Source organism: Cricetulus griseus, chromosome 10 (assembly GCF_003668045.3).
Source record: "Cricetulus griseus strain 17A/GY chromosome 10, alternate assembly CriGri-PICRH-1.0, whole genome shotgun sequence".
NCBI classification, from domain to species: Eukaryota; Metazoa; Chordata; class Mammalia; order Rodentia; family Cricetidae; genus Cricetulus; species Cricetulus griseus.
In genome coordinates this window covers 14,870,490-14,889,901 of record NC_048603.1, presented here as the reverse complement: position 1 = coordinate 14,889,901, position 19,412 = coordinate 14,870,490, and the positions used below count along the sequence as shown (strand labels likewise).

At 49.2% G+C, this 19,412-nt stretch overlaps 1 long non-coding RNA gene across 4 annotated transcripts; it reads right to left on the bottom strand.

The window, feature by feature from the left end:
• Window positions 1-1,237: 1,237 nt before the first annotated feature.
• LOC103161268 lies at window positions 1,238-4,405 on the bottom strand. Of its 4 annotated transcripts, none has more exons than XR_003488006.2 (3): window positions 4,321-4,405; window positions 3,223-3,446; window positions 1,238-1,921 (listed from the first exon to the last, which is right to left on the bottom strand). It is a non-coding gene; the product is annotated as an uncharacterized LOC103161268 (long non-coding RNA). The 4 variants fall into 4 exon arrangements; XR_003488005.2 differs by lacking the exon at window positions 4,321-4,405 and adding an exon at window positions 3,919-4,306; XR_003488004.2 differs by lacking the exon at window positions 4,321-4,405 and adding an exon at window positions 3,963-4,305.
• Window positions 4,406-19,412: the final 15,007 nt, after the last annotated feature.

Sequence of the window (19,412 nt, the reverse complement as noted above, 5' to 3'; positions counted from 1 at the left end):
CCTGTGCTTGGCAAAGCAGGACAAAATTCTTTCCTAAAAATGTTTATGCCCTCTCTTTGAGAAGAGATATACACACAAGAGGGAAGATACTGGTACTGAGTAGTAATAGAAACAGGCCAAAAGCAATTACCCAAGTGTGTACAGATGCAGGGTTGAACTGTAGATGGCCGCATGAAATCTATGACAAAGTAAGAGTCCGGACTTGAGATCAAGGGAAGAAAAGGGTCAGAGTCGCCTAGGCGGGGCCCATGGGCCATGGAAAGACAAATTCGCCGTGGAAAGACTTGTTCTCCGTGGACAAATGTGTTCATTGGCCCAGCACCATGTGAAGAATGTGGGTGGCAACTTAGCTTGACAGCAAAAGAGGGCAGTACTCAGACACACAGAAAGGCGAGGATGCTAAAGGAGGGAGTTTCAAGGGGGGGGCACAAAATCTTGTGCAAATAAAATGCCAGAGACCATTGGAATATTAGAATTCAGGCAAAATGGCACCATCTGTAATCCCTGAACTTGAGGGAACCAGGCAGCAGGATCATGTGAACTCAACTCTAGCCTGGGCTACACAGTAAAACCTTATTTCTCCCCTCCCTTCCCCCAAAAATTAGACGTGGAAACAAAGTGTGGCGAGGTTTTGCTGGAACGAGATCAGGACTGCTTCATGGCCTGGGGAGATGACTCAGTTCATAAAGCTAAGGATCTATATTTGGGTCCCCAACACCTACATAAAAGGCCGTTTGTAGTCATGCATACCTGTAATTCCAGACAGGGGTGGAGATGGGCCCATCGTCAGGACTCACTGGCTAACCAGGGTAGCCAAATCCACGATACAAGCTCAGAGCTTGGTGAGAACCCCATTTCAAGAAATAAGATGGAGAGCAACTGAAGAAGACACTCTACACTGACCTTGGCTCTCCAAGCACACACACACACACACATACACACACACACACACACACACACACACACACACAATACACACACACACACAATACATACACACATACACACACATACACACACATACACACACACACACACAATACACACACACACACATTGATGCACAATTGTACATATACATACATGCACAAGACTAGTGTGGTAATAGCCATGATATGTGTGGCCTACCGCACATGGTCATAGAAGCCATGACAGCTGGGAGAGAGTAGATCTAACCTAGAAAGGCGCATCCGCCCTGGACTTGGGCTAGAGGGGAGGAAAGAGAGGAAGACCGCAATGCTGGCTTCCACCTGCTGGGTCAGGTGACTGATACCGTCAGTTCTTTATTTCTGAATGGAAAGCCTTTTGCCCTGGGTTGGGCGTGAAAAGACTGAGATAAGGAAACAATGGCATGCAAAACTGGTGCTGGTTCGAGGAGTCGTGAAGGAGGAGGGTCTGGAGAAATGAGATGTGAGTCTGTGCCGTGTGGATGAGATGTCTGGGTTGTCTGTGCCGTGTGGATGAGATGTCCCGGTCTGTGTCGTGTGGATGAGATGTCCCGGTCTGTCTGTGTCGTGTGGATGAGATGTCTGTGTCGTCTGTGTCGTGTGGATGAGATGTCTGAGTTGTCTGTGTCGTGTGGATGAGATGTCTGAGTTGTCTGTGTCGTGTGGATGAGATGTCTGAGTTGTCTGTGTCGTGTGGATGAGATGTCTGGGTTGTCTGTGTCGTGTGGATGAGATGTCTGGGTTGTCTGTGCCGTGTGGATGAGATGTCTTGGTCTGTGTCCTGTGGATGAGATGTCCAGGTCGTCTGTGTCTTCCGTGTCTTCCGTGTCTTCCGTGTCTTCCGTGTCGTGTGTCCCCAGTCTCTTCTGCCGCCTCTGCATCCTTGCTGCCCACTTGTCTGCTCATGGCCCATCCTCAGCAATCCACTGTGAAGAATCTGTGCTTAACGATTTGGCTGTTTTCTTGTGAAATTTCTGTATGTAGTGTAAAAAAGAAAAGAAAAGAAAAAGAAGGGGAAAAAATCGTTACAATCCAGTAAATACTATTCAGCCTGAAATAGTTTTTTAGAAGTTGTTTGGGATTTTTTTTTAAATTAATATTTATGCCTGGCATTGGTGGTGCACCCCTTTAATCCCAGCACTCGGGAGACAGAGGCAGGTGGATCTCTGTGAGTTCGAGGCCAGCCTGGTCTACAGAGCGAGTGCCAGGACAGGCTCCAAAGCTACACAGAGAAACCCTGTCTCAAAAAACCAATAAATAAATAAATAATATTTATTATTTTTAACAAAACCTCAAGCTTTTACATTAAACATATCTAGTTACTATACTACTTATAAAGCTAACAAATTGATATTTGATCCATCTAATCATTTTAAACTGCATTTATTAATTTAATAATTTGGCTATTTTTTTTCAAACCTGCCGATTTTCTGATCCACAAATCTTCTCAAATTACAAATTAAATTCTCATTAAGCTAATAAGTTAGCTAGGCAGGGTGGCATGTGCCTATAATCCCCATACTCTGGAGCCTGAGGCAGGAGGATCACCGAAAATTAAAGGCTGTCGGTGGCTCCTTGAGACCCTGTCTCAACAATGCAAAACAAAATAAAGGGGCTGGTGAGATGACCCAGCAGGCAAGAGTGATGATTGTGTAAACCCCAGGACCCTCGTAAAAAGCCAGGCATGGCTGCCATCATCTGTAACCTCAGCACTGTGGAGTAGAGGCTTGCTCGCAAGTGCTGGGGCCAGCCCAGCTCTGGGGTCAAGGAGAGACCCCATCTCAAGATGATAAAACAGGACACTAGGTGGCCTCTAAACTCTAGTACATGGGCTAGCATAAACCCCCACATGCACGTATCACACACACACACACACACACACACACACACACACACACACAATAAATGTAATTTTTAAAAGTCTAATATTAAGATTAAATAAAACGTTATGGTTAATGAAAATTTATTGTGAAGATTAAAACCAGCCAACACGATTCCTCCAAGGAGGAATAAAACCTGGCTGTAGCCAAAGAATTGGACTTAGCGAAGCCCCTTCTCGGGCCATTTTGATGGTCAGAAGGCAGTTGTGCGGCTATGGCAGGAGTCGGGTGGCTTTGACACAGTGAGGAGAGTGTTTTGAGTTTGACCCGGCAGTCTGAGAGGGAGAACACCAAAGGTCGTGGAGAGGAAGAGGAGATGAGCTCTGAGGAGAAGGGAGTTGGTTGGACTCCAACCAACGGGAGGCAGTGCTGGGTCCCTGGTGCAATAGTGGTACCTGCTCATGAGGCTTGTTCGGTAGCTTCCATTCCCTGGCATCCAACGACGGCTAGTCAAAGCTAGGAGAGACTTGTTTGTGGCAAAGAATCGTCAAGCCTGTCTCCATCGACCTGGCATGAAGACTAGCTACAGTGACATTCGCTGCAGAGTGTTGGAAGCAACAGGAGACACGGGTGGGTCATTCTCAGAGAAACAGGGTCAGAACCTCAGGCTCAGGGTGTTCTGAGGAGGAAGAAGACCCAGAGGGGTCACGGGAAAGGTAGAACATGCCCTTAATCCTAGCAGTCTGGAGAATGAGCCAGGACAATTCCAGTGAGTTTGAAGCTAGCCTGGACTCTACAGGATCTGTCCTTCCTGGGATATAAAATAAGACGGCTTTTCAAGAGCCGAGGTTCACATATCCTTCTTGCCTCCCATCCCCGTCCAATCACCCAATGGGCACCCCCCCCTGTTTGTGTTATGTGTTAAACCCAGGCTTTCCAGCAGCAAACTACACATCCAGCCCCCAAGTTTGTTTCTTAAACTATGAGATCCACACTCGGTATCACAAAAGGAGCCAAAGGTCTGGCCTTGGCTATCAGGCTTTTTGCACTAACACAGCAGAGGATTAAAGAAAGGCCCCCCGAGGAGAAAAGGGGTAGGGAGGGATGTCTGGTTGGCCAGAGACATGGGCGGGGAGCCACAGGGGAGAAACCTTGGCAGGGAACAGCTAGGCTTTACTCCAAGAAGGGTACAGACAGACAAAGTCTTCTAATGTCACGATTCCAGCGGAGAGAAAGTTCCCTTCCTGACCGGGAGACAGAGGCATCCAAAGCTTCATCGCAATTCCACTGGCTGTGTCAGGAGGGCAGGCAACTCTTACCCTCCGCTCTGGTTCTCATTCATTTCGTGAGTCAACCAGTGTGCAGGGAAGAGGTGCTCTGGTGTCTCCTCTTCCCAGAGTGACAGCCCGAGTCAACTTCCTGTATTTTTTTTTCTCTAGAAATTACTCAACCCGAGTCTGTCACTAAGAAACTCATCTATTTGATATGCTAATGAAATCAATCAGGGTCTGCACCTGCCAGGTTGAACGCCAGTCCCCGGACTGAGTACCCACCGAGGGAACATCTCAGGAGGTGGATGGCTCATCTCTCCAGTTATTTCCTGTGGCACGTAATCACAGGGCTGGATGGCCAGTAACCACAACTCACTCTGGGGGTTCAGAGGATTCTTGGAATGATAACATCCAAATTATATCTTCAAGGATGAGTAAGAGGTGGGCGGGATCTTCCCAGCACAGCCCAGGGCAGGAAGAAGCCGCACAGAGAGGTAGGGGGAAGAGAGGAGCCACCTCGTTTCCTTGTCTAGGAACCAAGCAGTTAGGGAAAGAGCCTTAGAGCCAGCAGGAAGGCCCCTGGGGCCGCTGCACAAGTCATGAGGGGCCCTTTGCTCAACATCACCCCTCTTTCCTCTTGCCTGCTCCATCTTTTCCCTCCTCCCACCGTTTTTCTGTTTTTGTTTTTCGAGATAGGGTTACTCTGTGGTTTTTGAAGTCTGTCCTGGAACTAGCCATTGCAGACCAGGTTGGCCTCGAACTCACAGAGATCCTCCTGCCTCTGCCTCCCGAGTGCTGGGATTACAGGTGTGTGCCACCAACGTCTGTCTGGTTTCCTTCCTTCCACTGGTGAATGGAGGACTAGTCCCATCTTCCAATGAAGATCCTACCACCCAGGAGAGGAACAACTCAAGGGTTGCCCAGGAACGTGTTCAGTTCTCATTGGTGCCAAAGGCAATCTGCAGGCCCCTGGAATCAGCACACTTTCCTATGGCCCCTCCCCTCCAGTTTTGGATGGAGAGCAAAGGTGGTACCCAATTATGATGTCCTTATAGACTGCCTGGTCTGCAGTAGTTTCTAAGGTCTGGGGGGGCAGCTTTTCAGGGTGCTCGGGGTCCCCCGTTCCTCCCTGAGGCCAGGCTTATTCTTTCTCAGTGGTCATTGGCTTTCTGGAAGACAGACCAAATTTAACCCAGGTATATTTAGTGAGGTTCCCTAACTGCCAGGTAAAGGAGACACCCCAAGATTCCCTTTTCTCCCAGGTGTGCCTGGGCTCGGTTTAAATGGTGTGTGTCATTTTTCTGATGTAAGGCTGGTCTGTAGTCCGGAACCTTCCAGGGTCTTAGAAGAGGAGGAGAGTGAGGGAGATCCTTCTCTCTGTGCACTCTGTATCCCCTCCACCAGCCCCAGACCTCAGCCAGAACCAACAGGCTTCCTCATCTCTTGCCAACTTTCGAGACTACAGACACACACACTTGGCCCATAATCTGGAGTCCATCCTGGAAGCTTTGTCCCAGCTGGAGAGAGAAGTGTGACTAGTCCACTGGCAGGCACAGGCTCTTCTTTAAGTTTGCTTGACGATAAGTTTTCACATAAAAGAAAAAAAAATGTTAGAAGAAGAGAGAGTATGTCTTGAGAAACACCCAAGCCTCCCTGTTGGACCTTGAGTCCACACAAAAGCCTCAGGGGCTCTTGTTGTGCAAGTGAAAGCCACGTCTTTGGCAAAGAAAACTACAGCATCCTTCTGTATCTTGTGTGATCTTGTGACACATGGTGGGAGGGGCAGAAACAGACAATAAAACTGAACAAAGAGAGACTCAAGATGTAAGATAGTAAGCATTAGTGATGGGAGTAGATCTAGGAGGAGATAGGAGGAGAAGCTCACCTATGTCCATGAAAGGCTAGAGAGAGACAGAAAGAGACAAAGAGAGTCAGAGAGACACACACAGACACACACACACACAGAGACAGGCAGAGACAAAGAGGCAGAGACAGAGAGAGTCAGAGAGACACACATAGACACACACACACACACACACACACAGAGAAAGAGACAGAAAGAGACAAAGGGGCAGAGATAAAGAGAGTCAGACACACACACACACACACACACACACACAGGCAGAGACAGAGATTCACACACACACACACACACACACACAGAGACAGAGACAGAGATTCACACACACACACACACACACACACAGAGACAGGCAGAGACAAAGAGGCAGAGACAGAGAGTCAGACACACACACACACACACACAGAGACAGGCAGAGACAAAGAGGCAGAGATAGAGTCAGACACACACACACAGAGACAGGTAGAGACAGAGATTCACACACACACACACACACACACACAGAGACAGAGATTCACACACACACACACACAGAGACAGGCAGAGACAAAGAGGCAGAGACAGAGAGTCAGACACACACACACACACACACACACACAGAGACAGGCAGAGACAAAGAGGCAGAGATAGAGTCAGACACACACACAGAGAGACAGGTAGAGACAGAGATTCACACACACACACACAGGCAGAGACAAAGAGGCAGAGACAGAGAGAGTCAGACACACACACACACACACACACAGAGACAGGCAGAGAGAGAGAGAGAGAGTGAGAGAGAGAGAGAGAGCAGATGTTGATGTTGATGCTACAAAAAGTCAGATGGATTCAGCCACAGAAGACAATGGGGTGTGGCTGGGTGGTGGTGGTGCACGCCTTTAATCCCAGCACTCAGGAGGCAGAGGTAGGCGGATCTCTGAGTTTGAGACCAGCCTGGTCTACAAGAGATACTTCCAGGATAGTCTCCAAAGCTACAGAGGAACCCTGTCTCGAAAAACAAAACAAACAAACAAACAAACAAAAACCAAACAAACAAAAAAGAAGACAATGGAGTGGGCCGTGTCTAAATTTTGAGTGAATCCAAAGTCATTTAGCCAAGCAGAGAGTGCGTGCTAGTCTTTCTTTAAAGGGAGAAGATAAATTCTGGTTTGTGGTTTCAGAGGTTAAAGTTCATGATTGGCGGGGCAGAGCATGGCTGTGGAACTGCAAGGTGAGAAATCTTTGGTGGCCAGGAAACAGTGAGAAGAGATAGTCCCGCCCACATACCTCTTGTGACCTAGTTACCCCACCGAGGCTCCAACCCTGGAAGTTTCTACCACCTCCCGGTAATTCCATCACACTATGAATCCTTGTAGGGACTAATTCATGACAGACTCCTTATGGCCTAATCATGTCTCAATGATTGAGTCTGCTAGCTGGAGACTAAACTTTCAACACACGACCTGGGGTCATCTCACGCACAAGGCACAGCACAGTGACCTCTGGATGAGGGCCTTTTGCAAGAGCTGCATTTAATCTTCACAAGAACCCTACGAGGCCGGTATTGCTCCACTCCCACAATCGCGTTTGAATCCAGGCTTCTTTACAGGTGATCCGTACACCACTCCAGGCCAGAACGTGCTGAGAGAAATGGAGGCGGTGTTCTGTCAGGGGAGCCCACACGGACAGACCTACAGACAACCTTCTCATCTCTGAAACCACTACAGGGGTATTGTCCCTCTAAGTGACAAGCTTGTCTCGAGTCCAGACTTCCCAGTGTAGAAATCTACACAACGGGCCGGAGAGATGGCTCAGTTAAGAACACTGGCTGCCCTTCCAGAGAACCAGGGTTCAATTCCCAGCACCCACACGGCAGCTGACAACTATCTGTAACTTCAGTTCCAAAGGATCGGACACCTCATACTGGCATACATGCAGGCAAAACACCGATCGATGCTCATAAAATAAAAATAAATTTAAAAAAAGAAAGAAATCTATACAAACACCAACCAAACTGATCCACCAAGGGCATGGCAGAAATTGTCTGCTTGTGCAAACTTCAGGCAGGCTGCTAGGCCTGTTGTGCCCTTCCTTGTAAAATCTAGTTTTAATAAAAATGCTTGTTGAATGAGTCTAACAACAAGCCAAGCCGCCCGCCTCCTGACAACCTGGTCACCATATGTGATCAAGTTCTCCACCCTTGGCCACACCACTGGGCTATGTTGGGTGTCCTGACGCATCTTCAGTAAGAATCCCTTACACTAGGTATTTCTTCTTAGTAATTTCCCTTGGCTCTGACGAGTAGATCCCAAGCTCGGCCTCCCACTGTTAGCCTTCATTGCAGTGGTCCCCCACTGTTGGGATAAAACTCAGGGGAACCTTGGCGGATTCCGTGAGGTGAGGCTGAACAAGGCAGAGGTGAGAAGTTTTACTAGAAAAGGTTGTGGGGCAGGGGGAGAGAAAAGAGGTAAAGAGACCCAGAGACAGAGAGACACAGAGACAGAGAGACACAGAGACAGAGAGACACAGAGACAGAGAGACACAGAGACAGAGAGACCCAGAGACAGAGAGACACAGAGACAGAGAGACACAGAGACAGAGAGACACAGAGACAGAGAGACAGAGAGACACAGAGACAGAGAGACACAGAGACAGAGAGACCCAGAGACAGAGAGACCCAGAGACAGAGAGACACAGAGACAGAGAGACAGAGAGACACAGAGACAGAGAGACACAGAGACAGAGAGACCCAGAGACAGAGAGACACAGAGACAGAGAGACCCAGAGACAGAGAGACACAGAGACAGAGAGACACAGAGACAGAGAGACCCAGAGACAGAGAGACACAGAGACAGAGAGACCCAGAGACAGAGAGACACAGAGACAGAGAGAGGACAGAAGAGAAGAGGGAGACAGGAAAAGTCCTGCCTGCCCCAGGCGAACTGAGGCAAAGAGAGCTGGGAAAGAGAGGAACAGGGAAAGAGAGCGTAAGTCTCTGACTTACAAGGTCTGTCTTTTAAAGGATCCTTTGCATCTGCGTGCAGACTACTCAGTCATGGAACCCTGGGCCGAGCAGGGTACAGCCTGAGTGCATTCTGCCAGGTGACAGGGACAGGCCAGCATAAAGCCTGAATTTTTTTTTCAAAGGTTTATTTCTTTATTATGTATACAACATTCTGCCTCCATATATGCCTGCACACCAGAAGAGGGCACCATATCTCATTACAGATGGTTGTGGGCCACCATGTGGTTGCTGGGAATTGAACTCAGGACCTCTGGAAGAACAGACAGTGCTCTCAACCTCTGAGCCCTCTCTCCAGCCCCAAAGCCTGAATTCTTACACCCAGGCCCATTAGTGTGGTCCTCTAGAAAATCTGCCTTAGCACACATTAAGAGGTTCATTGAAGACTCCCCCCCCCCATGAGGCCTCACCCTCCCTGGGGAGCAGAAATGGTATGGGATAGGTAGGGTGTTAGTGGGGGGCAGGGGAGAAGGGGAGGAACTTGGATTGACATGTTAAACAATCTTGTTTCTAATTTAAATAAAAAATGGAAGGAAGCTGGGTGTTGGTGGCGCACGCCTTTAATCCCAGCACTCAGGAGGCAGAGGCAGGTGGATCTCTGTGAGTTTGAGGTCAGCCTGGTCTAAAGAGTGAGTTCCAGGACAGCCAGAGCTACATTTAAAAAAAACCCTGTCTCGAAAAACCAAAAGAAAAAAATTTCACTGAATAACTTTTGCTTTTAATAAGACTCAGCCAACCAAGCGGTAGCCTGCTAAAACTTTGCATTAAAACGGGCAAACAATCTTCAGATTGTTTTGTCTTTCATTCGTATTGCATAGTGTTCTTGTGACTGATGAAAATGTGGGAAGGGCTGGAGAAAAAATTCTGTCACCCTAACGATCCTTAACCAGCAGCGGTGAGTCAGTCTCAAGACCGGAATGGCCACCTGGCAAAGTGCTGAGAGTCATCTCCTTGAAGGAAGGTTCCTAGGGGACAGCCTATTGTATAGCTAGTGAGCGAGAGACTCTACATGGTATAAATGTTACCTGTGACATGCAAGCTTTTCTTACGTAGCACCACCAACAAACAGGACATTTGCCTACAGTGTTCTCCTAGGGCATAGTTTCTGTTCTCTGTGCTCTGTAGCCCACTGGGCAAAGACTCTTAGCTGGCATGCAAGCACTCCCAGGACAGCTCACCCAAACACTCCTCTCCCACCACGCCAGCGTCCCTTGTGAGAACCAACACAGAAAGGCATTACAAACCAAAACCTTTATTTTCTTTCTCTGGCCCTGAGCCTTTCAGGAAGTCTCGCTGGAGGTTTCTGTGTCCAAGCTAGACTAGAGATGAAGAGATGAAAAGGTTGGGGATAGAAGGAGTGAGGAAGGTAGAGACCCGAGCAGGTCCAGGATCCTGAGGTGCAAGGCCTTTAAGAAGGTGCCCGGGAATGCTGGGGAAGCTGGCTGAAAAGGTAGGTTGGGACCTGCACTATCCGTCCAGTCTTCCCCACTCAGCTTGTTAGTATCCGGGGTCCCAGGCCACGACTTTGGTCACCCCAATCACCAGGCGGATTCGAGAGCTTGATGCAAACTGCACGAGGCTTTATTGTAATTTAACGAGCCAACCCCATGTTAGCTCGGGTCTTTCACCCACCCGCCATGGCGGATGGCTAGAAAAGACAGCTCGAACCCGCTGCATACAGATCTTGTAGGGCAGCGTAAGGGGGAGTGTCTAGGGGTACACACAGGCTCAGGATTGGTGTGCCTCCAGGCTTGGAGGGCTTGCCCTGTGTTGATTGGTCAACTGGTTGTTATGGCCCAAAGGCCCTCCCAGGGTGGTTGCTATGCTCTGCATGTCATTACTGTGCACTTGTCCGTAAAGCACACCCAGAGCCATAAAGCATAGCACCACCAGCTAACTTCTGATGGGTTCCTTGTAACGAGGCAGGCATCTGACTTTCTAGTGACTAACTAACTACTGGTGGGTTCCTTGTCATGAGACAGGTATCTGACCTCTAAGTGACCAAGGCAAGTTTATGGCAAGCACATGTTCGGCTGCTATGGCTGCCGAAAGGGGAGCAGGTCCCTTCAAGTTAAGGGTGTTTACCAGCAGTGCCGGGCTCTAGCCTGATAAAGCTCAGGCTACTTAGATCACCCATGACAGGAACTACCCACCGACAAGAGGAATGTCCATGACTGTGAACAAGTTTGGCCTTAGCTTTCTGAGCTGCTCTCTGTCTCTCTCTGTCTCTGTCTCTGTCTCTGTCTCTGTCTCTCTCTCCCACTCTCAGGCATGCTTCTGGCACCCTGCTGATCTCCCCGGCTTCGTCCTGGCCTTGCCCACACATTATCTATTCATAATCCATTTCCAATTACAGAACATACCGTCTGCATGCCATGAGCTTTGGTTCCCTAACGTCCACTTCCTTGAATCTTTAGAAGGACTCCTTGAAGTAAATGTTGTCCACCCTTTTATATAAAAAGAAACGAAGGGAAAGGAGTCAAGATGCTGTTTGGAATTGCAGCCAGGTCTGTGTGACCCCAAACAGTTAAGACAGGAAGTCACCTTCTGAAGGGACCAGCTCCCCATTTCGGCAGCCATGACAATCTAACAAGTGCTTGCCTGACATTGCCTTGGTCAGATGCCTGCCTCGTGGCAAGGAACCAATCAGAAGTTAGCTGGTGACGCTATGCTTTACGGCTCTGGGTGTGCTTTATGGACAAGCACACAGCAATGATGCACAGAGCATAGCAACCACCCTGGGAGGGCCTATGGGCCATAACAACCAGTTGACCAATCAACACAGGGCAAACTCTCCAAGCCTGGAGGCACACCAATCCTGAGCCTGTGCGTACCCCTAGACACTCCCCTTACGCTGCCCTATAAGATCTTTGTCCCGTGGTTTCTTGGGGTCTTTCCCCAGCCATCCGCCATGGCGGTTGGATGAAAGGCCCGAGCTAACACGGGGTTAGCTCGTTAAACAACTGCAATAAAAGACTGATTGCTTTTGCATCGAAATGGGCCTCTTGGTGATTTGGGGGATTCAGAATTTGCGCACATTTCCACAACCTAGAGTTTCCAAATCTGTGGCATTTACCAGTGGAGGGTGGGAAATACTTAGAACAACTGGTTGCATTTGTTCTGACCACGTACATGGCTTTTTCACCTTGACATCCTTTGAACGATCCGTTACCACCGTTCGCATGGCATTTGCAATGCAGTGGGTATTTTAAGTGATTTGCAGTTTGTGGGTGGATGTGTGTAAGTCATATACAAACACAACGTGACTCCATATGGGGTTTTGGTAAATAAGGAGCATCTAGAACCAATTTCCTAGTACCGAGGGCTGGCAGAACGCCCAGCGGCACATACCTTTAATCCCAGCACTCTAGAGGCAGAGGCAGGCGGATCTCTGTGAGTTCGAGGCCAGCCTGGTCTACAAAGAGCGAGTTCCAGGACAGGCTCCAAAGCCACAGAGAAACCCTGTCTCGAAAAACAAAACAAAAACAAACAAAAAAAACCCCGACTAATAACAATTGTGTACTATATTAGCCAGTCAGAATGAATTGCTACATAAAAGTACATTGATTTAAGGTACTAGTAGTGTTCTCTGGCTCACAGGCCTGTGGAATAAATGGGTAGGACCTAGGCTCCAGGTCCTGAAAGAGCCCTGATGGCTCAGGCCCTCAGGATCTCCGAGGCGACCCCAATCACCAGGTGGAGGCAAAAGCTTGATGCAAACAGCACGAAGCTTTATTGTAGTTGTTTTAACAAGCTAACCCCATGTTAGCTTGGGCCTTTCATCCAACCACCATGGCGGATGGCTGGGGAAAGACCCCGAGAAACCACGGGACAAAGATCTTATAGGGCAGCGTAAGGGGAGTGTCTAGGGGTACACACAGGCTCAGGATTGGTGTGCCTCCAGGCTTGGAGGGCTTGCCCTGTGTTGATTGGTCAACTGGTGGTTATGGCCCATAGGCCCTCCCAGGGTGGTTGCTATGCTCTGCACGTCATGGCTGTGCACTTGTCGGTAAAGCACACCCAGAGCTGTAAAGCATAGGGCCATCAGCTAACTTCTGATTGGTTCCTTGCCACGAGGCAGGCATCTGACCTCCTAGTGACCAAGGTAACATCAGGCAAGCATGTGCTAGGCTGTTATGGCTGCTGAAATGGGGAGCTAGTCCCTTCAGTCCTGGGTTTAGAATACAGGATGGAGGATGGGCAGAGAGATGGTTTAGTGGCTAAGGGCCTTTGCCACCAAGTCTGATACCCTAACTTGGATTCCCAGAACCCACATGGTGAAAGAGGAAAACTGACTGCCAAAAGTAGTTCTCTGTGACAGCCCCCTCCCCCACGCACATTAAAATGTAAAAAGAATTCAGGCTGGGTTCCATGTGCCCTTCGTCTTCGGACCAGCAGCCTCCTGGGATGTGTGCTATTCCATGATTCACTCTGGGAAGCAGGCTAAGCATTCAACATTGGGTGATGACATTCTGATCAGCTCATCGGATAGGCGTATGCAAACACGGAGGCGGCTTCAAGTCCCCCATAGCCCCCCATACTCCAGGGTGGCATTGCTGGGGGACTTCTGTTTCGTGCTTTCTAGAGATTCTATGCATCTGGCTGTGGTGGATCGGCAGCCCTTTCCAGAACAACACTGGCCTCTGAGCCTCAACTCCAGCAGCCGCCTCTAGAATATAGAATGCCTTTTGGCCCAGGCCAGCCTGGAACTTGTCCTTAACTCTGTCTTTGCATTGGCTCTTGTTTATACTGTAAACTTGGTAGGAGCAAGATTGTAGCATCCTTTCCTCGGCATTCCCCCTCTGAAGAAGACAATGAAAACGTGATGCCGAAAAGAAAACTTTGTAGCCCTGTGGTGATGGTGGTGGCCTTTAATCCCAGCCCTTGGAAGGCAGAGGCAGGCGGATCTCTGTGAGTTTGAGGCCAGCCTGGTCTACAGCGTGAGTTCCAGGACAGACAAGATTACACAGAGAAACTCTGGCGTGAAAAACCAAAAGAGAAAGGATAGGTCTCTGTCTGCACAGCTTCTGGTTAGGCTGCTCCAAGGAGGCACTAGAGGCTGGAAACAGAGAAAGGCCTGGCTGCTGCTTCCCCCAACCCCGCTCTGGCTCTCAGTAATAGATTGTAGTAGCTACAGGTCCCCTAATGGACGGAGCTCTTATGGGGCAACCCTTTCCCATGGCTCCAGCTTTGTGGTGTGTCTGTGTCTGTGTGTATAATATGTGTGTGCGTATGTGTGTGTGTGGTGTGTGTGTGTGCATGTGGTGTGTGTATATGTGTGTATGTGTGTGTGGTGTATGTGTATATGTGTGTGTATATGTGTGTGGTGTGTATGTGTGTGTGGTGTGTGTGTGTGTCTGTGTATGTGTGCTGTATGTGTATATGTGTGTGTATGTGTGTGGTGTATATGTGTGTATATGTGTGTGTGTGTTGTGTGTGTATGTGTGTGTTGTGTGTGTGTATATGTGTGTGTGATGTGTATGTGTGGGGTGTGTATGTCTGTGTGTGTGGTGTATATGTATGTGTGTGTGTGGTGTGTGTGGTGTGTATGTGTGTGTGTATATATATGTGTGTGTGGTGTGTGTGTGTGTGGTGTATGTGTGTCTGTTTATGTGTGTGTATATATATGTGTGTGTGGTGTGTGTGTGTGTGTGTGGTGTATGTATGTCTGTTTATGTGTGCTGTATGTGTATATGTGTGTATGTGTGTGGTGTATATGTGTGTATGTGTGTGTATGTGTGTGTGTGTGTGTGTTGTGTGTGTGTATGTGTGTGGATGTGTGTCTCTGTGTGTGGTGTGTATGTATGTGTATATATGTGTGGTGTATGTGTGTGTTTCATATGCTTAACCACCAGGTCACACGTCTCCCATGCGTCTATGATGTACATTATCCAAATCCAGATGCACGCCTGGTATCAAGCTGGGTGAGAAAAGTGTCCTGACCTTTCTTTCTGTTATGACAAAGCGCGAGGGGAACCTTGGTGAGTTCCATGGCAGGTGAAATGACAGCGGCAGGGGCCAAACATGCCAGGCAGACAGAGCTTAGTGAGAAGTTTTATTAGAAAGGGGAGGAGATGAAGGAAAGAGATAAAGAGACAGAGAGGGGACAGAAGAGAAGAGGGTGACAGGAAAAGTCCTGTCTGCCCCAGGGGAACAGGGGGGAAGAGAGAGCTAAAGTGGGCGGGGTCCGTCTTTTAAAGGACCCTTTGCATCTGTGTGCAGACTAAGCAATCATGGAACCCTGGGCTTCCCTGTCCCCATCTCTGGGATGTCTGACAAGGTGATTCTCCTTTCTGATTTGTGGGGAGGTAGATAAGAAAAGGCCGTTTGCAAACCCAGTGCAGTCTGGAGGGAGGTGCTCCTGCACGCCTGTGACGGATGAATGACGGATGGATGTGATGGGAAGACACACCCTCCCACTGGGGTCGTTGCATTGCTTCTTATCCGAGGTGGAGTGTCACCCGTGTTACCCTGGAAAAGATGCGGTTTATTTTTAAACTATGGCTGAATCTGGGTTTTGTGGGGGTTGTTTTGCTTTGTTTTCTAATCACCAGAGTCTGGGCCACAAGAGCCGCAAGTAAACATGCTTCGGCTACATCACTCTGAACCGCCGCACAGTGGAAAGCTGCTGGATAAAACATTTCCTGTCGGTACCACACAAAGCATAATATTTCTGCGCTCCTCCTCAAGTGATCGAATTTGTTCATCCCCTTAACTCGTCTACACCAACAGAGTGGATATCTTTATTTGCATTTTATAAAGCTTAGTTCAGCAAACACTCATTAATCCCCACTTGTATGCCGGGCTCTCTCCTGGGCCCCGGGAGCACGGAAAGGGATACAGTGTGCTTTCTGTACTCACTACAGTCTAGGGAGACACAGACACAGGAACTCACCCAAGCATGAAGCAGTGAGCATCGTATGCGTGGGTACGGCTAAAGCGTTACAGGTGCCAAGAGGAAGCAGGAAAGACTAGGGTTAGATGTAAATGTCACTGAGTGCTTACCTTGGGCTAAAGCCCCGGTGCATGGTCCATGGATTTCCAGCAGACGCAGCACCTGGGAACCTGTTAGAAATGCAGAGTTTCAGGCCCCACCCCAGATCTGCTGATTTAGGCTCTTCACGTGGGCAGGGTGCTCAGGGCATCTCTATGCATGTTACATTTAAAGAAACACGAACGCCCCTCGTATGCCCCCTACAGCAACCCCGAGAGAGGGCCTTGCACCTTGCCTGGACAAAACGGTAGAGGTGACCCTGGCGATGTGAGTGAGGGGAGAGGGGGACCAGAATCTGAGGGCCTGAGAGCAGGAGCACTGGACCGCTCGCTCGCTCGCTCGCTGGTTGCTGTTGGCTGCATTGGGTGAGCTAGCCCAGGCAGTGCTGGAGAGCTCACCTGGGTGGTGAGGGAAAGCTAGCGAGCTCACCAGCCCAGCTGCCACCCAGGCCCAGAACCAGGGCTGTGAGTTGTCCCACCCCAACATCCAACCCATCTATGAACTTTGGGAGCATGTGAAAGGGACGGACCTACAGATCCACAACAGCAGGATCCCCATGACATGGGACAATGGCAGGATGTCCAGGAGGAGCCCCAGTGACAGCCCATTATTGGTGGTGTAGCAGAGACCAGAGGCCTCGAACCAGACCAATGACTCACGGCAATGAACACTTGTAGGTAAAGATGACTGGACTAAAGGGTAAACACTGTGCGTCTCAGCAGGCCACACTACAGCTTCCACCAGACTTTTCGGGCTTTTTTTTTTTTTTTTCTTTTAAACTTGGAATTGTTTTTTGGGGGAAGTTACAAGGGCAGAGGGCAGATGCAAGGGGTAGGAAGATAATGGGGATTGGGGAGCATGATGTGAAATCCACAAAGAATCAATAAAAGTAAAACCCAAAATTAACCTGAAAAGAAGAAGAAGAAGAAGAAGAAGAAGAAGAAGAAGAAGAAGAAGAAGAAGAAGAAGAAGAAGAAGAAGCCGGCCATTGGTGGTGCACGCCTTTAATCCCAGCACTCAGGAGGCAGAGGCAGGCAGATCTCTGTGAGTTCGAGGCCAGCCTGGTCTACAGAGCGAGTGCCAGGACAGGCTCCAAAGCTACACAGAGAAACCCTGTCTCGAAAACAAACCAACAAAAGAAACACTGGTCTAGGTGATTGCAGGTTTTATCTAACCCATGCAGGCAGTCATCGGTGTCCTTGACTAAGGTAGGAGGTGAAGGTACAAAGTGCTGTAGATGTCATGGAGCTGGGATTTGAACCCAGGCCTGAGGAACTCCAGGCTCCATTCGCCTCTCTATGCTTCTCTTTCCTACCCAGGGTTCCTGGGACACATCGCAGCGAGGATGAGGCGTGAACTGTGTGTGGAGGACCACTCAGAAGGAAGAGGCCATGCTTGGTATAACCTCCAGAACAAACGTCTGGCATGGCCGTGCAACACGGCCCGTGACTGCTGGGGAGAATAATGGGGTAGAGAGAGTTGGAATCAAAGTCTAATGAGCCCTGAATGCCACGCTAAGGAGCTTGAATTTCCCTGAGAGATGTTCCAGCCTGCCGTGAAGCTGTGATCATTCATGGGTTAGGTCGATTCCTTGTCACCTTCAGGCCGTGTCCCAGGCTGAGTTCTCTAGAACTGGACCCTGAGAGAGACTTTGGAGTAGAGCACTCTTCTTAAAATCAATGCTTGTGAGCCAGCATGGGGGCTCCCGCCTGGAATCCCAGAACTTGGGAGACTTGAGGTTGGAGGTCCTGAGTTCAAGGTTAGTCTGGGCTATAGACTGGGGTCTTGTTATTAAAAAGGAGAAGGAGGAGGAGAAGAGGAAGAAGGGTGAGGAGGAGGCAGCTGAAGAGAGCACGGTGGTGAACACCTGCAATCCCAGCACTTGGAAGGCAGAAGCAGGAGGAGAGCCATATTTTCAAGGTCAACCCAGTGTATACAGCAAATTCCAGGCCAGCCAGGGCTACAGTAAAACCCTGTCTCAGAAAGTTGAGCAAAAGAAAAAAATAGGAGGAGGAGAAGGAGAAAGAAAAGAGGAGGGGGAGGGGAGGAGGAGAAACCAACACCTATAACAGGAAGAGGAAGAATGAAGACGGAGTTCAATCGAGGCCCAGACTCTCTCCCAAGAACTAGAGTGCTACAGGCCTGACCTAGTCTGATGTTCGTCAGATGGGTCACAGATGCAGGCTGTCACAACAGGGCGTGACCTTGGGTGATTGGCTCTTTGCCAATGAGGGAGTCAGTACTTACTGTTTACCAACTGCTCTCCTCAGAGCCAGGTCTGAGTCCTGCCTTCAAGGGGGTTCTGGGAGGCACGCCGTGCCTAACGCTTATTTCTGTGTTTCCTCATTGGCAAATGGGAATCCCGCCACAGACTCCAGTGGACTCTGGGACCTTCTTACCTCCCTGACAGAGAAGCATGTTGTACTCCAAGGACAAGCTTTCTCCCTGAGTCTGAAAAGGCCTGCCTGTGGTCTGAGGCCTATTAGATCATGGAAGCTCCTCAGTTTGCCATTCTGAATGCTTCTCCTTGCGCCAAACGCCCCAGTTCTCCTCAGGATGTGCTGGGCGGGCTGTGCTAAGAGACAGGAAGGTTGAAAGCTCCGGGTTTGGAAAGGTGGTTTAAGTTGAACCGTGAAAATTGTTTTGGATATAAGACTTCCATCAGAGGCTCGTACAAGACCCAAGCAGCCACTCTTTCTCAAAAGTGAGTTGCCATGAGCCACTGAAGGGACGTGGCCTCATGAGCCTTACTTAGGTCACATTTGGCTTGTTTCTTTATAGTCCTTAGTCAGAAGTCACTGTGGTAGCAGCATCAGTACCATCTGGAAATGGGCCAGAAATGTAATTTTCAGATCCCACCTATCTGAAGTCAAACCAGAAACTCTATGGCTGGGGCCCAGCCACCAGTTTGTACTTCATTTAATTTTGTTGCCGTTGCTTTGTTTTGGCAGTTCTGAGACTGGGTTTCAACAGGTAGCCGAGGCTACTCTCCAATTCTTCACACGCCCCACTTACGTTCCTACATTCTGAGGTCACAGTGCCACCGCATTGGACTCCATCCTTACTTAACAAACCCTCCAGGGGCTTCTGGTGGCATTTATGTTTGGGAAACACTGACCAAGGATTCTATCCTCATTTGTCAGGTGACAACTAGGGACCAGCCCGTGGCAAGGAGCCAAGGAGCATGAAGACTGATGCCACTTCTTTCAACGAAAGTGCTTCAAGTTGGATGTTGCAAGCTAGCTTCGCAACTGTGGGGTCAAGAGGCTTATTACCTAGCAGTGAGGAACCTTGGGAAGTGTAGTCTTTCTCTGAGAGGTTTTGACTCTGGCTAAAATGTGGGATTCTATACCAAATGAAAAATAAAGGCAGTGAACGTTGGTAGAGAGTTAACAACCTCCACCATGACTGTACCAGCATAGAGTGGGGGAGAGCTGCAGTCAAGGGCACACACGCCAGAGGGGAGTGCGCCAGAGGAAGGGGAGCACTTGAGAATTAGACTCTGACCCCAGCCTGCT